The 23,810-nt window shown below is 38.0% G+C and overlaps 1 long non-coding RNA gene across 2 annotated transcripts; it reads left to right on the plus strand.

Moving 5' to 3' along the window:
• Positions 1-9,284: 9,284 nt before the first annotated feature.
• On the plus strand, positions 9,285-23,208 carry LOC136248738 (uncharacterized). 2 transcript variants are annotated; one of them, XR_010697819.1, is made up of 3 exons: positions 9,285-9,371; positions 22,553-22,693; positions 22,931-23,208. It is a non-coding gene; the product is annotated as an uncharacterized lncRNA (long non-coding RNA). The 2 variants fall into 2 exon arrangements; XR_010697820.1 differs by lacking the exon at positions 9,285-9,371 and adding an exon at positions 9,817-9,903.
• Positions 23,209-23,810: the final 602 nt, after the last annotated feature.

Here is a 23,810-nt window from a genome sequence, read left to right on the forward strand (position 1 = left end):
CTAGAAGCAGACTCAGCCACGATTCCACTGGAGAACATTGGAGGCATCTTAAAGTCGGGGAAGGAATCAGCGAAGAAGAAAAACGGGTGAAAGGGGTAGAGAGAGACGTGGCTGACCAGTATACTGAGTGGGCAATGGAGACCAACTAATAAAGGAAGCAGGCCACCAGGATCATGTTTAAATGCTTTGAGTAATGTCACTTGAGCCTAATTTCCATAAGCTGGGAACAAGTCCACAGTATGCTTTAAAGAAACCATCCAGGTGCTGCAAGAAGCAGACTCAGCAACGGTTCCACTGGAGAACATTGGAGGTGTTTAAAGTCGGGCATGGAATCAGCAAAGAAGAATAGGTGAAAGGGATAGAGAGAGATGTGACTGACCAGTATAGTGGGCAATGGAGACCAACTAATAAAGGAAGCAGGCCAGGCTGGATGCAAGGCCACCAGGATCATGTTTAAATGCATTGAGTAAGGTCACTTGAGGCTAATTGTCCTAAGCTGGCTACAAGTCCACAGTATCCTTTAAAGTAAGATCAGGTATTGTATGTGGGATGACATCATGTGATAGATGGTCAAGAGAAAGCATGTGGTAATATGTACTGTTAACTATGCAATGTGTGTCAGCCTATTGTATGTGTTGATATTGCATGCCTTACTGATGACCCCTGCTCTGATTTTGCAAAGGCTGTGGTGAATATCTCAGCATAAGTATCCTATGCATGGTGTTAACAGCATGCAGAGCTCAGACGGGTCTACCAAGAAGGCTTCTCCTTGTGATAGCTTATAGGTGTTGATATATAGTGACAAAGCAACCCTTTGTGTTCTCAACTCCCACAGCATCCTGTCAGCATGACAATCCCAGTTCCCTTACTTCAAACCAGCGTTGAAATCGGGTCGGGTATCCGGGTCACATTTTCTCCGGGTCATCCGGGTCTGACCCGGTTTACAATTTATCCGGGTTTGACCCGGATTGGATCACATGAGAAACGAAATTGTTCGTTTGACGACGTGGAAACTTATAAACGCTATCACGTAGCTCTTTCGTGAGCCACGCCCACTTATCGCATTACCAACATACGCTCAGCCACGCCCATTTGCTAGTAAGTGCAGTATGTAGCACGAAACTGAGGGTATTTATGGTGAGGGGTAGCTATTGTCAGTAGGTGAAGACCTTTTTTTTTTTTGTCTTCAACCTACAGCTAGGCTGAAGTTGCAATATTTACTCAACACGAATCGAACGCTCAAAATGTAGACTCGTTCGCTCGCTCGAGACTAGCCGAAACACGTCTCGGCTTTAATTAATCCAGGTCAATCCGGGTCAGTGGGTCATCCGGGTCAGCAGTAGTGACCCGGTTTCAACGTTGCTTCAGTTCAAACCCAGGGGACAGGCCCCAACTAACAGTTTGCATGCAATGGAAGCAATAGATTTCCTGGTGCAAGTACAGGACTCAGGTATGCCAGAACAGGCATTGAACTCATTTTCAAAAGATTTGTTTGGAAGCTTTACAAGAACTTCGAGAATTGACACATTGGAAAGGGCTGATAGTTGATTTTATGTTACTGCTAATGTTCCTGCATGTGTTTATAATGCATGTTAAGGAATGGAAATTGGTGCTTATGACTGCACAAGTGTATGGGAATTTTGTCAGTATTAGTTGTAAGGGTGTGTAGGGAGGTGGAAGTGTTATCTGTCCAGTCTGAGCACTGGAAGTAGTTGGCAGTATTATTTGTACTGGTCTGAGGAGTGCTGACAGTGTTATTTCTATCAGTTCGAGTATGGACAGGGGAGAACTAACAGTTTTATTTGTGCCAGTCCAAGTAATGGGGAGTATATATTGACATTGTTATTTTTGTTCTAGCCTGAGTTCTTGGGAGTATTGACAGTGTTGTTTGTGTCAGTCTGAGTACTGGGGAGTATTGACAGTATCATCTGTGCCAATCTGTGTACTGAAGAGTATTGACAGTGTTATCTGTGCCAGTCTGTGTACTGAAGAGTATTGACAGTGTTATTTGTGCCAGTCTGAGTACTGGGGAGTATTAATTGTCAGTGTTATTTGTACCAGTCTGAGTACTGGGGAGTAGTGACAGTATTATTGGTGCCAGTCTGAGTATTGAGGAGTATTGACAGTATTATTTGTGCCAGTCTGAGCACTGGGGAGTATTGACAGTGTTATTTGTGCCAGCCTGAGTACTGGGGAGTACTGACAGTGTTATTTGTGCCAGTCTGAGTACTGGGGAGTATTGACCGTGTTATTTGTGCCAGTCTGAGCACTGGGGAGTATTGACAGTGTTATTTGTGCCAGTCTGAGTACTGGGGAGTATTGACAGTGTTATTTGTGCCAGTCTGAGTACTGGGGAGTATTGACAGTGTTATTTGTGCCAGTCTGAGTACTGGGGAGTATTGACAGTGTTATTTGTGCCAGTCTGAGTACTGGGGAGTATTGACAGTGTTGTTTGTGCCAGTCTGAGTACAGGGGAGTATTAAACGTGTTATTTGTGCCAGTCTAAGTACTGGGGAGTATTGACAGTGTTATTTGTGCCAGCCTGAGTACTGGGGAGTATTGACAGTGTTATTTGTGCCAGCCTGAGTACTGGGGAGTATTGACCATGTTATTTGTGCCAGTCTGAGTACTGGGGAGTATTGACAGTATTATTTGTACCAGTCTGAGTACTGGGGAGTATTGACCGTGTTATTTGTGCCAGTCCGAGTACTGGGGAGTATTGACAGTGTTATTTGTACCAGTCTGAGTGCTGGGGAGTATTGACAGTGTTATTTGTGCCAGTCCGAGTACTGGGGAGTATTGACCGTGTTATTTGTGCCAGTCTGAGTACTGGGGAGTATTGACAGTGTTATTTGTACCAGTCCGAGTACTGGGGAGTAGTGACAGTATTATTTGCGCCAGTCTGAGTACTGGGGAGTATTGACAGTATTATTTGTGCCAGTCTGAGTACTGGGGAGTATTGACCGTGTTATTTGTGCCAGTCTAAGTACTGGGGAGTATTGACAGTATTATTTGTGCCAGTCTGAGTACTGGGGAGTATTGACAGTGCTATTTGTGCCAGTCTGAGTACTGGGGAGTATTGACAGTGTTATTTGTGCCAGTCTGAGTACTGGGGAGTATTGACAGTGTTATTTGTGCCAGTCTGAGTACTGGGGATTACTGACAGTGATAATTGTGTCAGTCCGAGTATTGACAGTGTTATTTGTGCTGTTTTGACTTGGAATATGTCTTTAGTAGTGCTGAAACAATTATTCGGTAATCGGTCAGCATGATACTATAATTTGCTTTGTTAAGACACTAGTTGAATATTCATTAGCACCCTTGTATGCTGTGCATGATCGGATGAATAAATCCAGTCTAGAAATGTAATATTCTGAACAAAGTGACATATTTATGCTGTAAAAATTCCATTTCAGAAGAGATAGAAACTCTCAGGCTTTACCGTGTTCCCTAACAATGGTTTCAGTGCTTATTGAACAGAAAAACATGATTAAAGAATAATTGAATATTAAGTTGTTTTGTTCACAACTATGTGAACAGTAAAAATTGTTATTTGTTTCAGTACTAGTATTTGGGAAAAAAGCTGCGTTAACTTCACATATGCTTCCTAGTTGTATTCACGAATAGACCACTGAAGTGCACTTGAGGACCTACAAGACCCAGACTGGCAATTATGTGTAACTAGGCACATTACCATGAAGGAAGTACTTGGGAGACTAGTAAAGCTAAGCAGGGATCCAGTGCAATATGCGAAAGGTTGAGAGGATCAGGAGGGTTATCCCACAGCAGGTTCAAGGAGCTGCCTAAGGGCAGGTAACCACTGCGGCAGCCACAAGTGCCCCTGATCAGGACCGTGGTTGCAGAAAATCAGAAACAGCCAAGGATGGATTTCTTTTAGAACTCCCTGTCAGAGAGGCTGTCTGTTACCTGGGATTCTAGTTATATCCTTTTCATAATTGGAGTTGCATACACAGTCCCTCATAACTGTATAGCCTTATTAAAGTGCAGTAAGTAACAGTATAAATAAAAGGCATATTGGAGAGTATTCGTGTGTGTTGATGTGTGGGTTGATGCAATACATAGGTATTTCAACAGAGTTTCTGGCTTTAAGTCAACACTTCCCCCTCTTTGTTACTCTACATGGTATTAAGTAAACTGGTAGCCACGCTTGGCAGCTACATACCAATATGAATGTGTATGGTGCAGGGTGTGTGGGTATGGGTACTAGATGAGGGTGGAGGTGTATTTTCTGTTGGTTGAACAAAGTGAATTAGACAGAAAATAACCTCCAACCGGAATCGGAAGTTGTTGCACGAGCGGGTAGTAGGGTATTTAAATGTGTAAGGTGCGAATGTATGTCAATTCTACGCTGCATATTTCAAAGTGTAGGCTACCCCCACCCACCCACCCTTGCAAGGGGTGATGAATGTACTTGTGATTGACATGTTTGTTGGAATCCTTACCAGTTGGAGACCATCATGATTATCAAGGTGTTGAATTTGTTGACTGGACGCATACAGTACAGTTTTGTTGTTTTAGAGGGTGGAATTGCACTTTGGTTTTTTCCTGATGGGCAAAAAAAAAAAAAAAAAAAGTGTAAAGCTCATTGGGTTTTTTCCCTTAGGCTCACTTGGGCACAGAGAGTCTAAAATTTTGCACTGTGCAGGCCCCCACCCTCTACTAGGTCATACATTATTATATTTTAGACTTTGTTTTGTAGTAGGTATAGTTTCATATATTGTGGTTTGTAAGCTAGTGGTACTTTCTACATGGTATTAAGTAAACTGGTAGCCGTGCTTGGCAGCTACATACCAATATGAATGTGTATGGTGCATTGTGTGTGGGTATGGGTACTAGATGAGGGTGGAGTGATAAATACATGGAACTCCCTGCCAGCAGAAACTGTTTTAGCACCAAAAATCTCTACTTTCAAACCAAGTCTTGATAATTATTGGAATGACATAGGATATGGATATGGACAAAGGCCTATTGCCTAAACTTTATTTTTGATCAAACTTTATATTTGTAACCCTGTTTGTATATCCATCCATTTTAATAATAAAATAATTATACAACCAAGTACTAAAGATAATACAAAATGCGGTTAAAATTACATCATTAATAATGAATAAATAAATGATTAATAAATAATGTTTGAGAAAACTACAAGGCCTAAGGCTTCGCACTCACCGGGAATAGAATCCATGTTGTATGAAGAGATAATCGTATAATGGGTGAAGGTTTCCGTGGAGGAGATAGAAATGGTACAACAATTCTATTTAATGCTGATCAAAACAGCACATGACATACCCACTACCAATCGAGCAGATTCAAATGGCTATAGACAAGTGAATTGCTGTTCAATTGTGTTTGAAAGTGTTGCCAGCTGGCACACTAAGTCTCAAGTCGCCATGCCAGATGCCAGTGGATGCGCTCCGTGTATGAATGGCTGCAGGACACCTGAATAGGTTTGACATGCCAGCTGCACAAGGACAGGTATGTTTGTTTGTATTGTAATGTACATATGTGTTGTATTCTATATTTTTCTAGCTTGCTAGGCTCTGGTTGGTTTGGTTGTATGTGATGCGGTCCTAGTAATTATACAACCAAGTAGTAAGAATAATACGAAATGCGGTTAAAATTACGTCATTAATATGAATGAATAAATAAATAATAAATAATGTTTGAGAAAACTACGAGGCCTAGAGACATGAACTAAGCGGGGATAGATTCGCCTGTGAATGAAGGCACAACCGTATAATAAGTACGCCTGTTCGTGCTGATGACCTTACCGTACGTGTAATTCTATATAACGCCCGGCACCACGCCCTTGTTTAATTACAGATTGCTCGATGGAGAAGATTAGTAAACGTCCGCGGAGAGGCCAGGCGCCACTTTACTGGTAAGCAACAACATTACAAGTATGTTTAAATGTTTGTAACTGTGTATTTTGTGTGCAGGATATGCGCTCCAGGCGTCATGCAGTGAAGGACCAGCTGTTGGGATACCAGCTGATGCGCTCATAAACAACCAGCTGGAACAGCAAGGTAATGAGTAATGTAATACTTGTACCGGTAGTTGTATTATAGGTCTACATCTTCATCCTTCATCTGGCTTGCTAGCGGCTGGAATTATTTTCATTATACCGGCACCTTCATCTTATTATATTTTATAATTGTAAGACTCATATGCATGAGCATAGTACAATGATTAGTTACAAATTAAATTAGAATGTAAGTAAATAAGTAAGTAAATTAATTAAGTATAAGTAATTAAGTAATTGAAGAGATCACTAGTGTACAAGTGTAGAGAATTGTTGTAGAGTTGGTGCATTGACAGTGACACTTGGTAAAGCATTCCACTGAGGGACTACTCGTGGAAAAAAACTGTACTTATAGCTATTAACTGTTGAAGATATTGTAACAAATCTTTTGTTGTGACCTCTAGTGATACATCTGGCTTGCTGGCGGCTGGAATTATTTTCCACTCGGCTTAACTACTAGTCTACTGTGAGTCTGTAATAGCTAAACAAGAAGCCGATGCAGTGCTGCATATACAACAATGTGTAACTATCTCCTGTATGTTGTGCATGGCTGTATGCATAATGTTATAGACTGTGATCACTGTGCCAATGCCACACTGCTGATATACAGGTACATCACCAGTGGCCTCTAGTTACAACAGAGTCTGTTGTGCCATATTGGCTTGATTGGGATCAATTGCTAATTGTGCCTTCACCATATCCCTTATTCTGCATAGCCTCACTTCACTGCTGAGTCATCTTCAGAGACACTTCACACCTACAATATATAGTTACTTTCAATATAGCTAACTTAACTTGGTTTTTTGTGTAGGTTGTGTTTTAGTATTGTGGTTTTCTGATGCCAGTTAAACTCCCTTGCCTGTGTACATATGCATATGTATCATTTCCAAAGGTACATGCACACTGCTCTGAGTGTTTCCTATGGCACTGTTTATACTTGCCCAATGGTTAGGTTGCAACGTTAGTGTATGTACTTGGTTGTATGTGATGCGGTCCTAGATAAATAACAATAATAATAATAATTTTGACAGCAAGCTTATATTCAACCACCATGTGGACACTGTTTGCCAAAAAGCTAATAACACTTTAACATTCTTGCACAGAAATCTGATACACTATCACCAAACAGTTAAGCCAGATGCCTACAAGATATTTGTCCTACCAATCTTAAACTACGCCGCAACAGTCTGGTCCCCACACACACAATACTACATCAATAAACTAGAAGCTGTTTAGAAATGTGCTGCTCATTTTATTGCATCAGATTAAGTACTATATCAGGTATCATAAGTTTATTAAAGTTGAAATCAATAGTGTATAACCATACAGGTTTCGTCTGTTAATGTTCTACAAGATTGTAAATCACCTCTAGTACAGTTTCCTATCCCCAGTTATGTAACCACAAGATGTTTATGAGGAAACCAGGACAAGTTCTGTTACTGCTGATGTGTACAAATTATAATAGTTTTTTTTCCAAGAACAATTATACTATGGAATCTGCTACCAATTAACGATATTTTTCACTAAACGATTTTGATAGTGTTCTGTAATGAACACTGACACATTCAATGAAAAACAGTAATTTATTAATCCAGCATTGTTTTTATACTCAAATTTGTGAGTTTTACAATCAAGTTCATAAAAGTTTACTTGCTGCTTTACCTTATATATTACTGCAGGCTTTATTTAGTCATAATTATACATTGCTGAGCATATTGTTCTATTTACAAGAAAGTACTGTACTTAGTAGTAGACTTGACAAATCAATATAGCGACACAAAGAATTGAAATCTTATTGAATTAGTTTAAGGATTAAAAGATCATCTAACCGTAATTGCCAACTGCCAAATTTCCTCATTGTCCATTATGATGCAGCATATATTTGCATGCTCATGTGTCATGTGAATACTACTGTTTACCATGATAACATTGCAAGTTTGGCAATGAAATAAATTTTAGCTGTGTAATTCTTCAATTCAAACACAAGCATCATATGATCACTGCATGGAAATCAATTACAGTATAATTTATTGTTTCTCGAAGAATAAAATATTACAGGACTTAGTAGTAGTGATCCTTTCTACTGGTATATTCCCACCTTTTAGCATTTTTACAGGAATTTGTGTCTTGCGTATTGCTGAGTACAATAGTATTCTTATGACATGCTGCTGGTAATGATGTTTCTTACATAATCCATTGTGTTACAATAGTGATACTTTCATCACACTGAATACCTTTTCAATTGTCATACCCTGAGGAGCTGCATGTTGTAAACTGAGCAAAATGATCACTATTTAAATTATTTTGATTTTCATAACACAAAGTGGGGATGAACTGTAAAGAAAAGAACTTGCTCATGAATTGATTGTGGCATTGTAGGAAAGTTGTGCACATTGTGTATTGAGAGTTTTTAAAAGTATCACTACGTGTGTTATAAGAAGACTTTATGTGGTCAATCCCACCTGCCCCAATCAGCAGGGTCCGCTTCCTTATATCCTACAGTATAAAGTTAATGATGCAATGCTGTTGGAAGTAATGCACTTAACTTACAGATACAATTATACATTCCACAGTCCATATTTCTGGTTGCTTCATGTGCACATTTGTGGATAAATCACTTTGTGTCAGGTACCAAATGTCAACAGAAGCCACTAATAATTCATGTGTTTAATTTTATTAAAGTTAGCTAATACTGCTTCTATGAAGAATTGCATATCAAGTGGCAGTAATGTATTCTCAAATCAACATGTAGGGAATCCACCTACATGAGAATAATTTTAAGGCAACTAAAATACCCTTAAAATGTGGTGCTTCATCAATGAATTTTGTACATTCACTTATCTTTCAAATTGACTTTCTTTCTGATTATACTTCTCCACATGAAGTTCCCATGAACACTTACAATGTTGCAAATGATTGTTTTGGTAGAGTATCCAACAACTTGACTGTCATAGAATATGATGTGACGCTTGTGCATTTTACAATGGCCAAACAGAATGCCAAGAGGTATACTTGCAGGGGTAGATATACAGTAAAAATGAAAGTGGAAATCAGGTGATTAATTTATCTGCATGAATATATAATACGTGTGTGTGTGTGTGTGTGTGTGTGTGTGTGTGTGTGTGTGTGTGTGTGTGTGTGTGTGTGTGTGTGTGTGTGTGTGTGTGTGTGTGTGTGTTGTTGCAAATGATTGTTTTGGTAGAGTATCCAACAACTTGACTGTCATAGAATATGATGTGACGCTTGTGCATTTTACAATGGCCAAACAGAATGCCAAGAGGTATACTTGCAGGGGTAGATATACAGTAAAAATGAAAGTGGAAATCAGGTGATTAATTTATCTGCATGAATATATAATACGTGTGTGTGTGTGTGTGTGTGTGTGTGTGTGTGTGTGTGTGTGTGTGTGTGTGTGTGTGTGTGTGTGTGTGTGTGTGTGTGTGTGTGTGTGTGTGTGTGTTTCACTACTGTGCATAGCAATTTGTTGGTAAGGTTTATTATAACCATAATGTAACACTTTCACACCTCAGATCAAAGGAATTACAGAGGATACATTTGCCATGTATACCTCAACAAAGGGAGACATCTAAATGTACACCGGTGTACATTGAAATGTAGTGGTTGCATTTCTAAAAGAGCAAGCCACTTCCATCAAAGCAAGCATGGCCTTGATGTGGATGAGGTAGTGATAGTGGTACCACCTTCTGTTTGTTTTATATAAACGCAGACCGAAATCGATTGTGGGAATAAATCAATGCTCACGTGATGATTACCACAAATTGAAGTGTTGCCAGAAGCAGCAGTTAAATGAAGGTGTTTTGGTATCCTTGCCGTTCTAAGTTGGAAAATGTTACTTAAAGGTGAGAACTAGTCTTACAGTGCATGCATTTCCAAGTGTTTCGGCAAGTATTTGAATGCGGACACACCCACATTACGGACACGAGTTAACCACTCTATAACGAAGTTTACCTCTTTAGTATACGTTGTGATTAGTCTTTAAACAACGCGAAAGCGTGAAAACACTTGTAACTTCTCCGAAATTAGCCATACTCGACTTTCCGCGATATCCGTAGGACTCGTCTGTATAACAATCGTAGCTACAACGTTACTTTCTGCCTAACCATAGCTAATCGAATAAAATTATTTCAGGCATGCATATAATGTAACGAATCCAGTGATTCCACTCATATTGGCATTAAGGCTATCAGCCTTAACGGAAGTGCTACATAGCTATTAGCTGTAACACGGGCACTCGTGATTTGCCTGAAATGTATGCCCGCAGTCCTCAGGCTGCGCCCTCGGACTTTGGGCATACATTTCTGGCAAATCGCTCGTACCCATGTTACAACAATAAACCTATGGAACTCACAATGCTACACATGTATCTATAGCACCAAATTATTGGAGTTGGCGGAGGTACAGTAAACCTCATGCAGAATATACAACACAGATAATCATACTTATTTATTTATTAATGCTGACAGCACAAGTGCTGAAGGTCTGTAGGACACCTGGTCCTACAGCCTGCTCAAAGACTTTAGCTACTTAAGGTGTGTTTGAAAAGTTGGAGAAAGGAGAAAAAATCCATGACTGGACCTAAGTAGCCTCGAACCTGCAGCCATCCGATTTACGTTCGAACTCTTACAGGAGTCTACCAGGTGGTCAGGATGTTTTCTCCTTGTTATTTTCATGTAATTATATCCATAGGAATTCTAGAGAGTAACTCATTATCTCTAAGTACCCCAAGTAGAACCAAATGGACACTAGTTTATTTATCAATGCTTTACAGCACAAGTGCTGAAGGTCTGTAGGACACCTGGTCCTACAGCCTGCTCAAAGACTTTAGCTACTTTTTACAAATGAGTGCTATAACAAATAGTGTGCTAGTAACATAGGTGGATAATAAGACAGGCTACACTGTACTTCTAACAAATGACAATCAAACATCATGCATTCTCCAGTGGCTTTTTAAATGCAGTGAGAAATTTATGAGAGAAAAAAAGATAAACTACAGTAATTTACCTACAGTGTACTTAAGTACACAGACTAGTCTACAGTGGAACCTGCCGGACTGTCTAAGCTGGTCACAAAATTTCTTGGCCTTATAGGCAGAGACCTTATATTATGTAACTACTGGCATCAAGTTTCCCTGCCTAGTAAAACTTTAACCTATATAGCTACACTTTTTCAATTACTGTAAATACTGTACATTGCTGTTAAAATTAGCTGGCTTTGCTCTTATGTGTACATTGCAGAAGAAGCTATATTTTAGGGCTGCAACAAATATTCGATTCGTTTGGATATTCGTTTGTTAAGGCCTACTTTATTCCACGGACTGGACTGGACTCGCGGACTGAGCTGGAAACAGCTTTTAAACAATAATCCAGAAATTATCCATCTCTTGCAACACTGGAGATACCACTATCGAGCTACAACTGTGTTGCTGCTGGCTCTTCCTTACAAGTCATGACACTAGCACGTGCACTCATTAATTAGAATACACTTACGATACGTGTGTACTAGCAGTGATACAGCATGATAGAGGCTATTCTTGTAGCGTAGATGCTTTCCTTTGTTGCTTTAGCACTATGATTATGATTATGATTTTGATTAAAGTACCGGTAAAGGTACAGCCTGTATACCGGATCTGCACACAATAGTACAATTAACCATTATACAAAAGTAATCTTGAATCAAATAAGTGATTATCTAATAAGGATTTAAAATTATTTACAGAATTTACGTTAACTACAACTACATGCAGGCAAAGCGTTCCAATCATTAATTAACCTATTAAAAAAATATTTTGATCGACAGTGTTACAGCTGTAGAGATGAGCCAGTAATTATTCTTAGCAGGTAGCTAGGTGGCACCACCAGGCAAGGTGATGGGGCTATGCAAATAATCTGGCTCATCACTGCAACCCTAACGCTAGTGTTAAGTACTGAAGCAACAAAGGAAAACATGTACACTACAACAATAGCCTCTGCAACGCTTTATCACTGCAAATACACATGTATCGTACGTGCATGTACTCTAATTTATTAGTGCATGCGCTAGTGTCATCTGACTTGTAAGGAAGAGCAGTACTAGCAGTTATAGCTCGATAGTGGTGTCTCCAGTATTGCAAGAGATGGATAATTCCTGGATTATTGTTTAAAGGTTGTTTCCAGCTCAGTCCGTGAGTCCAGTCCACTCCACTACAGTCCGTGGAATAAAGTAGGCCGTTTGTTAAGATCTTTTATATATATATAAAAAATAAAAATAAATCCGAATACTAAATTATACCATTCGGATATTCATTTACTAGTGATCATATAAAAACAAGTGTTTACAGTTGAAATGGTTTGGTTATCAGATAGCTATATTTTTACAAGATGGCCTGTTGTGCCATGTAAAAAGACAACCACCATTAATTTTGTATGTATTTCAGAGAGAGAGAGAGTGGCCAAGTATGTGGCAACATGCAGCTAAATTCTAGCACTTTTGCACTAATCGAAATATTACCAAATAATTTGGTATTCATTTGTTAAGACACACAAATATCCGGATACTAAATTTGACATTCATTGTGGCACTACTATATATAGAGAGAGATGTTATAGTCTCAACAAGTAATAGTTGTAGTTTCATTCAGCAATTGCACCTACTTTTCTTGTGGTAGTGTGTATATGTAAAGTGCACAGAAAAAGTCTTGCATGATATAATGTGCAAAAGAACATTATATGTATGTGGGTAACTGGTTAGTGTTCACAACCTTCAACAAGCCATGCAGATAATCTATTACTTCTAGTTCACAATGCATGAGTGTTTAAGATCTATTTAAGAGCAAGAGTTTGTAATTTATGTAACTGGATCTGCGAAAATGGGTCTATAGCCTCTCCAACTGCAGGCAATACATAACTTGACTTGTGAGTATAGTATCAGCCTGAAATTTGGTCACTCTATTCTCCTAACATATAGCACTATTCCTGGATATAATTTTAAAACAATAGGTTAAACACATGATGAGCTATGACTTGTCAAAGATGGAAAATTGGAAAGGCTATATAAGAGTCCTGTTTGCAGATCTGGTCACATATAGAGAGGGATGGAGAGTATCCAACGCTGCATTACCTGATCAAAACTCACTGTATTCAAAGATTGCAAATACTATACTTCAGTCTAATTCCATACAAAACTGTCAGCTACTGAAGTGCATTGATAGGTGTTGATTTATCAATGGGAAGCATTCTTAGTGCTTTACTTTAATAGAATTTACACCCTTTCAGTAGCAATTTAATAGGGTTTGGTTCTGATATGCAATCTTTGAGCACAGTGTGCTTTGACCAGGTAATACAGTATTGCCTCCCTCCCTATAGAAGTCTTGGTGAGAGCGTTAACAACCAATGCAGCCTATATATAAACTCATTGTGTGAAGTTATCATTTCTTAGCATAATACAGTAGAATACATGTATTTGTAGATTTTTGACTGTCTCAACAGCTACAACAACCATAAAATTCATACATGTATACCATTGGTTGTTTGGCACCAAGTTTCAGGTTTCGATGGCTACACTGAAATGTGGTATTTGCCTGTATTTAGCAAATGCACCTACTTTTCTTGTGGCAGTGTGTACATGTAAAGTGCACAGAAAAAGTCTTGCATGATAAAATATGTAAAAGAACATTATACGTATCTGGGTAACTGGTTAGTATTCACAACCTTCAACAAGCCATGCAGATGACCTATCACTTCTAGTTCACAATGCATGAGTGTTTAAGATCTATTTAGGAGCAAGAGTTCATAGTATAGAGAGGGATTGAGAGTATCCAATGCTGCATTACCTGGTCAAAACACACTGCATTCAAAGATAGCATCATATCCCAAATACTTTAGTACACTCCAGTATAAATCCAAACAAAATTGTCACCTGGCTTCACCTACTGAAGTGCATTGATAGGTGTTGGCTTATCAAAGGGAAACATTCTTAGTGCTTTGCTTTAATAGAGTTTACATTTTTTTACTAGCGGTTTAATAAGGTTTGGCATCGGGGTAGGTCATGATGTCATAATGCGTACAACCTTATGTAAATGAATTGAATAGAAAACTTAATGTACCGGCCCCGTGCAAAATTGTAGATGTGGAAGTCAATTGAATTTACTACTAGCGATTAAGAATACAGCAAACAACAATACATGTACCTGAAAATAAGGTTAGTGCTTATTCTAAATAACGCACTATTGCAAAAATCACTAGTTTTGCTGGGATTAGGTGGGGCTAAGTACTTGAAATGATTTCTATACTAGTGACTTACTATTTCTGACAATAAATATAGCATTAAAATTCATGACTTACTGGAACTAAACTCTATGGGAAAATGTACAGTACGCATACGTCACACAATTATTGTGATGTCATGACCTACCCCCTGAAGGTTTGGTTCTGATGGTCATTGTGCAATCTTTGAGCACAGTGTGGTTTGACCAGGTAATACAGTGTTGCCTCCCTCCCTATAGAACTCTTGGTGAGAGTGTTGAAAAACCAATACAGCCTATATATAAACTCATTGTGTAAAGTTGTTATTTCTTAGCATATACAGTAGAATACATGTATTTGTAGATTTTGGTTTTCTCGACAAGTAGAATAAACATAAAATTCATACATGTGTACCATTGGATGATTAATGAACTGCATTTGTACTGTCACCAAGTTTCAGGTTTTGATGGCTGCACTAAAATGTGGCATTTGCCTGTTGAGGCCATTGGCACTCTTATAGCACAGCTAGGCATAGCTGTATTAATTTTGTTTATTGTACATTAAGATGAGAACAACTACATAAGGAATCTAAAATGCTGCAAGTGTATGTTAATCTTGCATTTTGACCTTTGTTCTTGATTATGTATCACATGACTGAACGATGTATTCTATGCAACTCAACTATTCACAAGATACACACTTATGCGTTTCCTGTATATGCATCCTGCATGAAAGATGCCATAAAATAACAGTACCAGGCAGTGCTGTATCATTTCCATGGTTATGCAAATATCACATGCTTTGAAGCTAGAATAAATCCATTGAAATTAATATTGTATTATATATGGGAATAACTGCACTTTAAAATCAGTAATGGAATTTTGTCTTGTGTTCTTCGTAAAGTATCTTATGACTATCATGTTCTATACCTAAAGATATTGGATTACATACCAGTATACTTTGTGTACGTACGTATATGTATTCTGCATGGCTTAAACATCACATAAGAATTTGAAACCATGTGGCTCCTAAATATGAGACAATACAATATCATTTCAAAAACATTCCATGGCAATGCAAGAAACATTGTGTTCTCCAGAACTATACATTAATAATCACTACCAGTATTTTACCAAACTTCAGAAAAATACTTTGTCCCTGGGAACCGTAGTAAGTGAGAATCTTTAATATAAGAAACAACACAGTTTAGAGTTAACATATTCAGTTGCATCAAAGGTAACATAAAGCCATTACTATAATAAGCTCAGCAAAAACACCTTATTTATTTATCTAGCCTCATATTCACATTGTTTGAAAAATCAAATGCTTCAAAGTGTGGGATAGAAGGTGTGTTATACATCTATAATATCATTGTTATCAACACCTGAAATTGTCCAATTCTTTATTAAGTCAAGCACTCCAACAAGTACTTCAAAGTGTGAAGTTAAACCCCACCTGCACTGATAGAATATCAACACATTTTTCTCAGCTTTGTTTTGTCTCCCCTTCGGTTGATAGCAATATCCTACTCATATTAAGGTTTAATAATACCATAATTATTATCCTGCTCTTTGTCTGCAATCATAATCTCTAACGTATTTCGGATTGATTGAAACTATTAAATTTCTTGTATAACTAAAATGCCACACTAGTCAGTATGTCTCACTAGAAAATTGCATACTACAGTCAATCACCATTCAAGATAATTATATAGACTCATTCGAAAGACAAAATATAGCATTTTCTATATATTTAATGTCTCATTGCCACACAGTAGTACCTGGGTAAATTGCATTTTTGTTAATTCATTCTTTTACTGCTTAGCTAGCTATATGTCATTCTTCCATTTAAGGTATAGGTGTAAAGTTGGTTTGAAAAGATAGTGATGGTATGGAGAATTTTCACTCATTTTGTGTAGAGAGATTCACATTATAGTGTGTAGTTTGTTTGCGATCGTGATAACTTTTTAAGCGCACACAGAAATCAAAACTTGTGTAAAAGTAGTTTAATTCAGGCATTATTGCATGATGCTGTCTGAGCCGTTTATGAATTATATTTCAGAACACTCAGTCTCTCGTACAAATGGTGCTGTTTGTATGACAGAACTGCTCTACCATATGACAGATTGTCAGATGGTTTATAGTGGAATTTCTGAAATATCGACTCAGAACTCCAGTTAGCTGCCTTAAGAATGCCATTGGTGATAATGCCAACATTTGCAGCTGCAGACGTAGATGCCCCTCTGGTGGAACGTGTTGAAAATATCACAGTGTCTATCCCAGCTGAATTCAACACAGCTTTAAGCCAACAAGCCACTGAACTGAAAGTCATAGCTTGGTATATATGGCTTGATGAAGGGAATTAGCAACCTGTTCTCATCACCACGGATGGGTTTGGTTCTATCCTCATATGCTTTAAGAATCATTACTGGGCACAATGTAGGGTTTCCAGATAAAGAAGGAATAAAAGAAATGAGCCATCTATGAGCCTTGTCTGGATTGCTTTGCTAATGCAATAGGATAGAAACACACACCATCTGGTTTGTGTATTCTGCTTGTTAAGTCTAGCTGAGATAGGGATGAGCCTATTTTGCTTTTTTTCCACCTATTTTTCTTTCCAGCAATTCTTTTATTTTTTACCTATTTTGCTCAATATTTTGCTCTAAATTTTTCAGTAAAAATTAATTGCAGTATCTCTAGCTTACAAGTATGTGTGACTGCTCTATTAGAATATTTCGTACGTAGTGACTGCTCTATTAGAGTATCTCGATCTTTAGTCACCATTTCCTATATGAGCATATGTTGTCCTATTAGAGTATCTCGATCTTTATCATACAAAATGTGCCAAGTTGCCATTCCTTGGTGCCCATTTTTCCAATTTTCCACCTATTTTTTCAGCATTTTGCTCTTGCTTTTACCAACGTAGTTTTCCAAAAATTTTGCCAGCAAAATCGGCGCATCCCTAAGCTGAGATAAATCTATTGATTGCAAAGGGCACATCAGAGCAAGCAACATGGCTAATGTCCAAGATAACTCCTTCAAGGGCAGGAGTTAAGTTTCTTCCAAGCCTTTCAGATAATTCAGCACAGTCTGGACATTCCATGGGGTAAAGGAGGCTTATCATGGAAAATGCCCTTCAGTAGTCTGGATATTAGTAGGTGTTGTCCCACATCACCAACAACTATAGCTACACCCGATCCTAATGCATGATCTATAGATTCACCAATTGGCTATGCTATATTTGGAGTCGTAATCTTTTTATTTATTTTAGCTGTTATCACCTTGGCATGCTGCATTCATTATTTTATGAACTCTGAAAGATATAATTAGTTATGTGTGATTATAATTAATTTTATTCATGATTATTATAGTGAATACCTGGCACAGCACTTATATAACAGTGCTAAAGCAACACTTCATCAACTGAAATTCACATAGCTAAACATTAATTTTACTCATGAAGCATGCTAGCAGTTTTACACATATGTAGGTGATTAGCCCACATGGTACATACTGTAATATTATTATCACTAGGCAGTTGGCAACTACATGATGCACCCAGGGGGTGATTAGTACCACAATGACTCCTCTGGTAACTGAGTATGGCCCTCACACTCAAGGTCATCCCTTCGGTATGAAATTTGTACATACAACTGTACCATGATATACTTGTTCCATTTATGAAACCAATCAAAACTAGCTGTTGTACTTCTAATAACCATGCATTACAGACATAAACATATCATCTATCACAGGTCTTGAAGTGATTTTGGTGAAATCTGTTGAAAGACTAAAGCAATTCCTACTCTATAAAGGCACCCATACACTTTTATTAAAATATCAAGGCTATTGTAACCTAATTCATGGCTATGTTTGATAAGACCACACAAATTTCTTTACCTTAAACATATTAGCTAATTTGCAACTGCATGTCTTTTGTTTGCAGGTTTTGTTTCTAAAAAGGAAAACACTTAGTTTATACTTATTTTACACAGCACTTTGATTGAAAAAGAATAAAGTATAACATGCAAGACCTCTGCTAGGCAGGGAATAAAATATGGATTATAAAGTAAATGTACCACCAGGGGCTGATCCAGGGGGGGTGGATAGGGTGGTTAGCCACCCCCCCTGAGGGTGGCTAATGATTAGTATCCATTACCCTGTTATTTTGTTTTAATCCTTTTTTGTATCTTTTCTTTTCTGTACTGTTTGCTTGTACATACACAGCCATATACATTATGTAATTTTTCATTCTTGCATGCACATGTATATAGTCTTTTACAAAACCAAGGTAATCAAATCTAATCATACAGAATAGAAGGACCGCACATTTTCCTTGGATGTTTTCTTTTGAAAGCTTCACAAATATTATAAATATTTAGTGGAATGTCAAAGCTATGAATTTCCAAGCTCCTAGCCATTCCCCTCTAAATAATCGTAGATCAGTGCCTGATCACTTTCACTCTTCAGCTCAAAGAAAAGTCGGTGCATACATATATATATATATAAACCTTAACAAAATTATAACTCACAACTTTTTTCACCCTGGCCTTTTTGGAGGCCACACTCAAGTTGAATTTCGTGTTTGTGTTATAACTCTGTGGCTTTAAATCTGATTATTCTCAAGTTCAACTATTGAAGGGCCTTTCTAAGATGCTTAATACATCTGCACACCGACTCTCAAAGAGTCTCGTTATGTGCAGACTTTAACATAGCTTGTGCCCAATCATGTGAGTTAAGGCACTTTCGATCAATCGTGTTTCTCCGCATACCAGACTTTACTAATATAGACTACCAGGACCGAGCGACCAGGATTCATTCCAGGTGTACATTCTAGCTGAATAATCAGGTTGTCTGATGGCCACTGGAAAGTACAATACTTGTCCATTTACACTCACAAGCCTCATGTGTTTAATCTTGTGTTAATTGGGCTGGGTGTATTCTTTCCTCATTGTTATTTCATCTTCATGACACCAACATTATCTGAAGATTATATAGTAAGCAGGTTAATTGTTTCAGTGTATTTTTGCCTGCAATTTTGTATCTCTGAATGATGCACCTAAGTATCAATGTTACACCCAACCCACCAATGAACTTCAGGTTAGGCAGTGCTGGTGGAGAATCACAAAGGGTTTGACAATTCATCCACAGGGGACCTCTAGCTACCTGGGAATCTACTTATACTTGCCTATGACTTAAAATAGTGAATCCATTAAAACAGGAGCTTATAAGTGCTGAAGACACAATTAATTGCACCTTTGGTGCTTATAAGCTCCTGGTTAAAAGTATCCACCTACCGCCCAACCTGAAGTATCATTGATAGGTGCATAACAAAGTGCTATTACATACATGAGTGTATTAATAGCCAGTGTTTTATTCTTGGAAGCTTAATTTTATGAAATATCTGATGACAAATAAACCCTGTGTACACTAAGGCAGGGCACTTTATTACATCGATTGTCACCTGAGTACTTATATCACTATGACACTAAGAGATACTGTATGCATATACTATGTGTACATACACACTCTACATCCCTATTGAATTATTGTATATACCCGAACGTGAACAAATGTCAAATGTTCGTTGGAATGTTCAAATGTCAAATATTCGTTAGAATGTTCATTAACCTTAACATTTGAATGTAACTTCAATGTTCAAATATTCGTTATCCTGCCCACGCTTTTTTTTTACTTTTAAACATGTAATTGAAGTTTAAAGTTTCACAAATGTATGCAAATCTAACTTTTGTGCAGCTTAGTACATGTTCATATTGCAAACATTTTTGCTATTGATTAGACTAATTGAGTGGGTGTAACAACATTAGAACATTAATTTGTTTAAAAATTTTAAAAAGGTTTGAATGTTAAAATTTGACATTCGTTCATACCCTACTACACAAGTCTATCAAGGAGCTGTTCATATCCAAAGATATAGTACATAGTTGCAATACAATTTCACATTTAGTACATGTTTGTAAAAAGCTTCTGGCATTGGCTGACTGCTATGAATGCATATATCTGTTAGTTATTAATAGCTGGTGATTCTCTTTTGACTTGTTAAGTACTGCTTCACCCAATGGGTCTTAGTACAAGGGTTTGTCAAGTTCTTGCAATCCCATAATTCAAAAGTTTGCACATATGCATTATACATTAATTTCAAGATCTATCACCGTAAACATGTCATCTGTGTACCTGTATCTACTGATAGGTATTCAAATATGTTATGGTACAATAGTTCATGTTAACATTTCCATATTTGTTTTTGTGCCATGTATTGTGTGCACATGTACAAATTACTGAATAACTTCACAAGCCACTGTACAAGCAATATCAATTCACATTTTGGATATTTTCATTCTCGTTTGTGGGTTTGCTGTATGTATGGCAGTGTTGAATGCCAACCAGGGTGACCGAATCACACTTTTCCAGGTCATTTGGGTCTGACCCGCTTTAAAAGTTATATCAGTCTGGATCACATGTGAAATGAATTAATTAGTTTGACACCATGGTCTTCAGCCTAGTTCTTTCATGAGACATATGCATGTCCACTTATCAGAATTACTTTCTCTATAGTATGTGTATTGCAATCTGTAGGTATGTGCGAATGCTTTCTGCAGGCTTACAAGGAGCCATACCCACCAATTGTTACTGTACAAGTCATAGTCTATGCCAGCTTCCTTTGTAAGCCTCACCCACTATAACATCAAAATGTATGATACTGATATGTGGAATCACACTAATTTATAGTCAGTAAGTCTTTTCAGTCAGTCAGTAAGTTCTTTTCAGTCAGTCAGTAAGTCAAGTCACTAGGTCTAAGTCCTTGAAATTAGGTTAGGTAATCCTAAGGCTGCAGCACATGTTGCTGTAAGACCTTCAGTGCTGGTCACTGTAAAGTGCTAATAATAAATACTTTAGGTTTAAGGAAGAAAATCCATCCCTCCTGGAGGAAGACTGAGTGTGGCCCTGACTAGACATTGGGTGACCTGCAGTTCAAATCCTGGGGTTGGAGGGATTTTTTTCCTTACTTTGGCCCCTTTTCTGTTACACCTTTTCAGTAAGTCAAGTCATTAGGTCTAAGTCCCTGAAATTAGGTTAGGTAATCCTAAGGCTGCAGCACATGTTGCTGTAAGACCTTCAGTGCTGGTCACTGTAAAGTGCTAATAATAATAATAATAATATAGTACAGTAACAGGGAAGTTTACAAAAAGCAAAACATGTTTCCAAAAAGTGGGTGTGGCTTCATGTGTACTGTAAACTTCCAACAGCACATACATTTAGTTATTATATAGCTACTCATTCAATACGTTAATCAAGCACCCAAAACTTAACTGTTGGCATGTGTCTCAGATCTGGATCTGACCCAAATTGTTATCCAGGTAGGTGTGGCATCCAAGTCAGCAGAAGTGACCCAGCTTCGATGACACACAGTTAAAGTTACAGGCCATGAGGTATTTACAGTTTAGTTTACATTTCATTGAGCAGGCAGCCAAATTCAGGATAACTTGTATAGGAATAGAGTGATGTCAGTAGGTGGAACACCACGCTGATGCCTAGCTAATGCTGCCTCATGCACACACGCACACACACACACAAACCTCAGCTGCCACTAGCGTCAACCCTACCCACTGGGATGCCTGTGCACCATCTCAGTTGCTATGGGTCAGGCAGGACTAGTAACCTACAATAGGCTGGTCCCCATTTATCAGCTGGGTAGACTGGAGCAATTTAAGCATCAGCCTGGTAATTGAAAGGTTCCAGGTTTGATATCTGGTTATTCCCAGGTGCTGTTGTAGAAGCTTAACTCACATTGTTCAAGTCTATCCAGCTGTTAAATGAGGATGTGGTAGCTTCCAGCAGCAGCAAGCAGCCATGCAAGCTTAGATTAACACTGCTTTTTGTTGCCCACTGAGATGCCTGTGTACCGCTCAGACACTAAAATCTGTGCAGGCAAATCCTTCTGTGGCAAAGCTAATATGACTGTCAGATTCCACAATGACCACAACACTGTTAATAACGGTGGAGCATATCCTGTTCCCAATATACAACTCAGTAGAATACAGTAAAGTAAAGTTTCTTGCTCAAGAAACAACAACAGCTACTCGTGGAGCCTTGCGACTACCAGGCCAGTATATATTCTAGCCACTTGGCTATGCTGCCTCTGAGTCACCACATGCACACTCAGTAACACATACGTGTATACACAGATACATATACATGCCACTATGCTTTATCCACCATGGTATTAAGATTTTTCCTTCTATGTATAGGAAGAGCTGACAATACTAACCTATTATTGTAAGGACATGTCAGATATTAAGGCTACTTAGAGTGGAGTCAGTGAATCAGAAGCTACTACAAGTAATCCACAAGTATCTCCAACGGACTTGCTACAAAGTCTCTGTGTCAAGGTAAAGAAATGTTTAAAAACACTTGTGAGAAATCAAATGACTTAACAAGGATGTGATGTATGTATATGTCATACACTGTTGAAGTTGCTATTTTCATTTGACGGAATTAACAAAAATGAAAGTTCATAAGCCAATCAAATGTAATAAACTCTATCTTCAAAAGTTCTAATCATAATATTATGGGAATACTAAAATGGGGATTTGGAATTATGCTATGTATTTAAAATTAATCTGTAGGTTTTCGACAGATCAACACCAGTAGTCATGCCCTTCTCATGATTCCAAAAGGGAAGCCTCACAAGAAACAAGGAAACTTGACATGCTGAAGGCTTACAAGATGACAGCAGCGTCATGTGTTATAAACAATCAGCAAAGCTAGCAGTGTTGTTCTCAGCCCTAAGGTGTCATTTCCCAACCACAGGGCTATAAATTATTTACATATTTCAGCAATTCATCATATATATTTTTATGCCAGTAAGAATAATCTATATCAACAATTTGTACACAAAGTAGTAAATAATAATTATTTTACCATTACAACTAAAGACAAGAAACATTTGTGATACCATCACCAAGGATGGAACAACATTCCATGATCTTACTCAAATGTTTTAGGATGTGACAGTTTCCACTTGTACACAGTAATTTGTCCAGCCATGCCTTTGTTGCTACTTTTCAACCAGTAATTGGTTCAGGCCTGTGGTCATTGCTAGGATCTTGTTGCACTACTCCATTTGAGTTCCATCATTTGGTTCATAAATCTGGGAATAGCTTAAGGCTATTGATCATTGTCTGTTACTGCTGCTGTGCCACAGTCCAGTGAGACTATCCATACTTGAGCTAAATGGACAATAATATTGATGTAGCTACTGAACCACTGGCTGTTATCTCAGAGCCTTATGTACTCAGTTGAACTACTCAGACTGCTCTTGATGCACTGCACGCTGTGCCTGGTAGGTCCATTGAATTGTAACCATATTATACAATAGTTAGGCATTTTGAATTTTGAATTGACCCTAGCTCACCATCTTTAACTATGTAATTGTCTGGATATCCATACACACTGGAGACAACACAAATATTCACTTTATGACATCAATCCGAATGGAAAAAAAAC

The sequence above is a fragment of the Dysidea avara genome, chromosome 1 (assembly GCF_963678975.1).
Source record: "Dysidea avara chromosome 1, odDysAvar1.4, whole genome shotgun sequence".
In the NCBI taxonomy this organism is placed as follows: Eukaryota; Metazoa; Porifera; class Demospongiae; order Dictyoceratida; family Dysideidae; genus Dysidea; species Dysidea avara.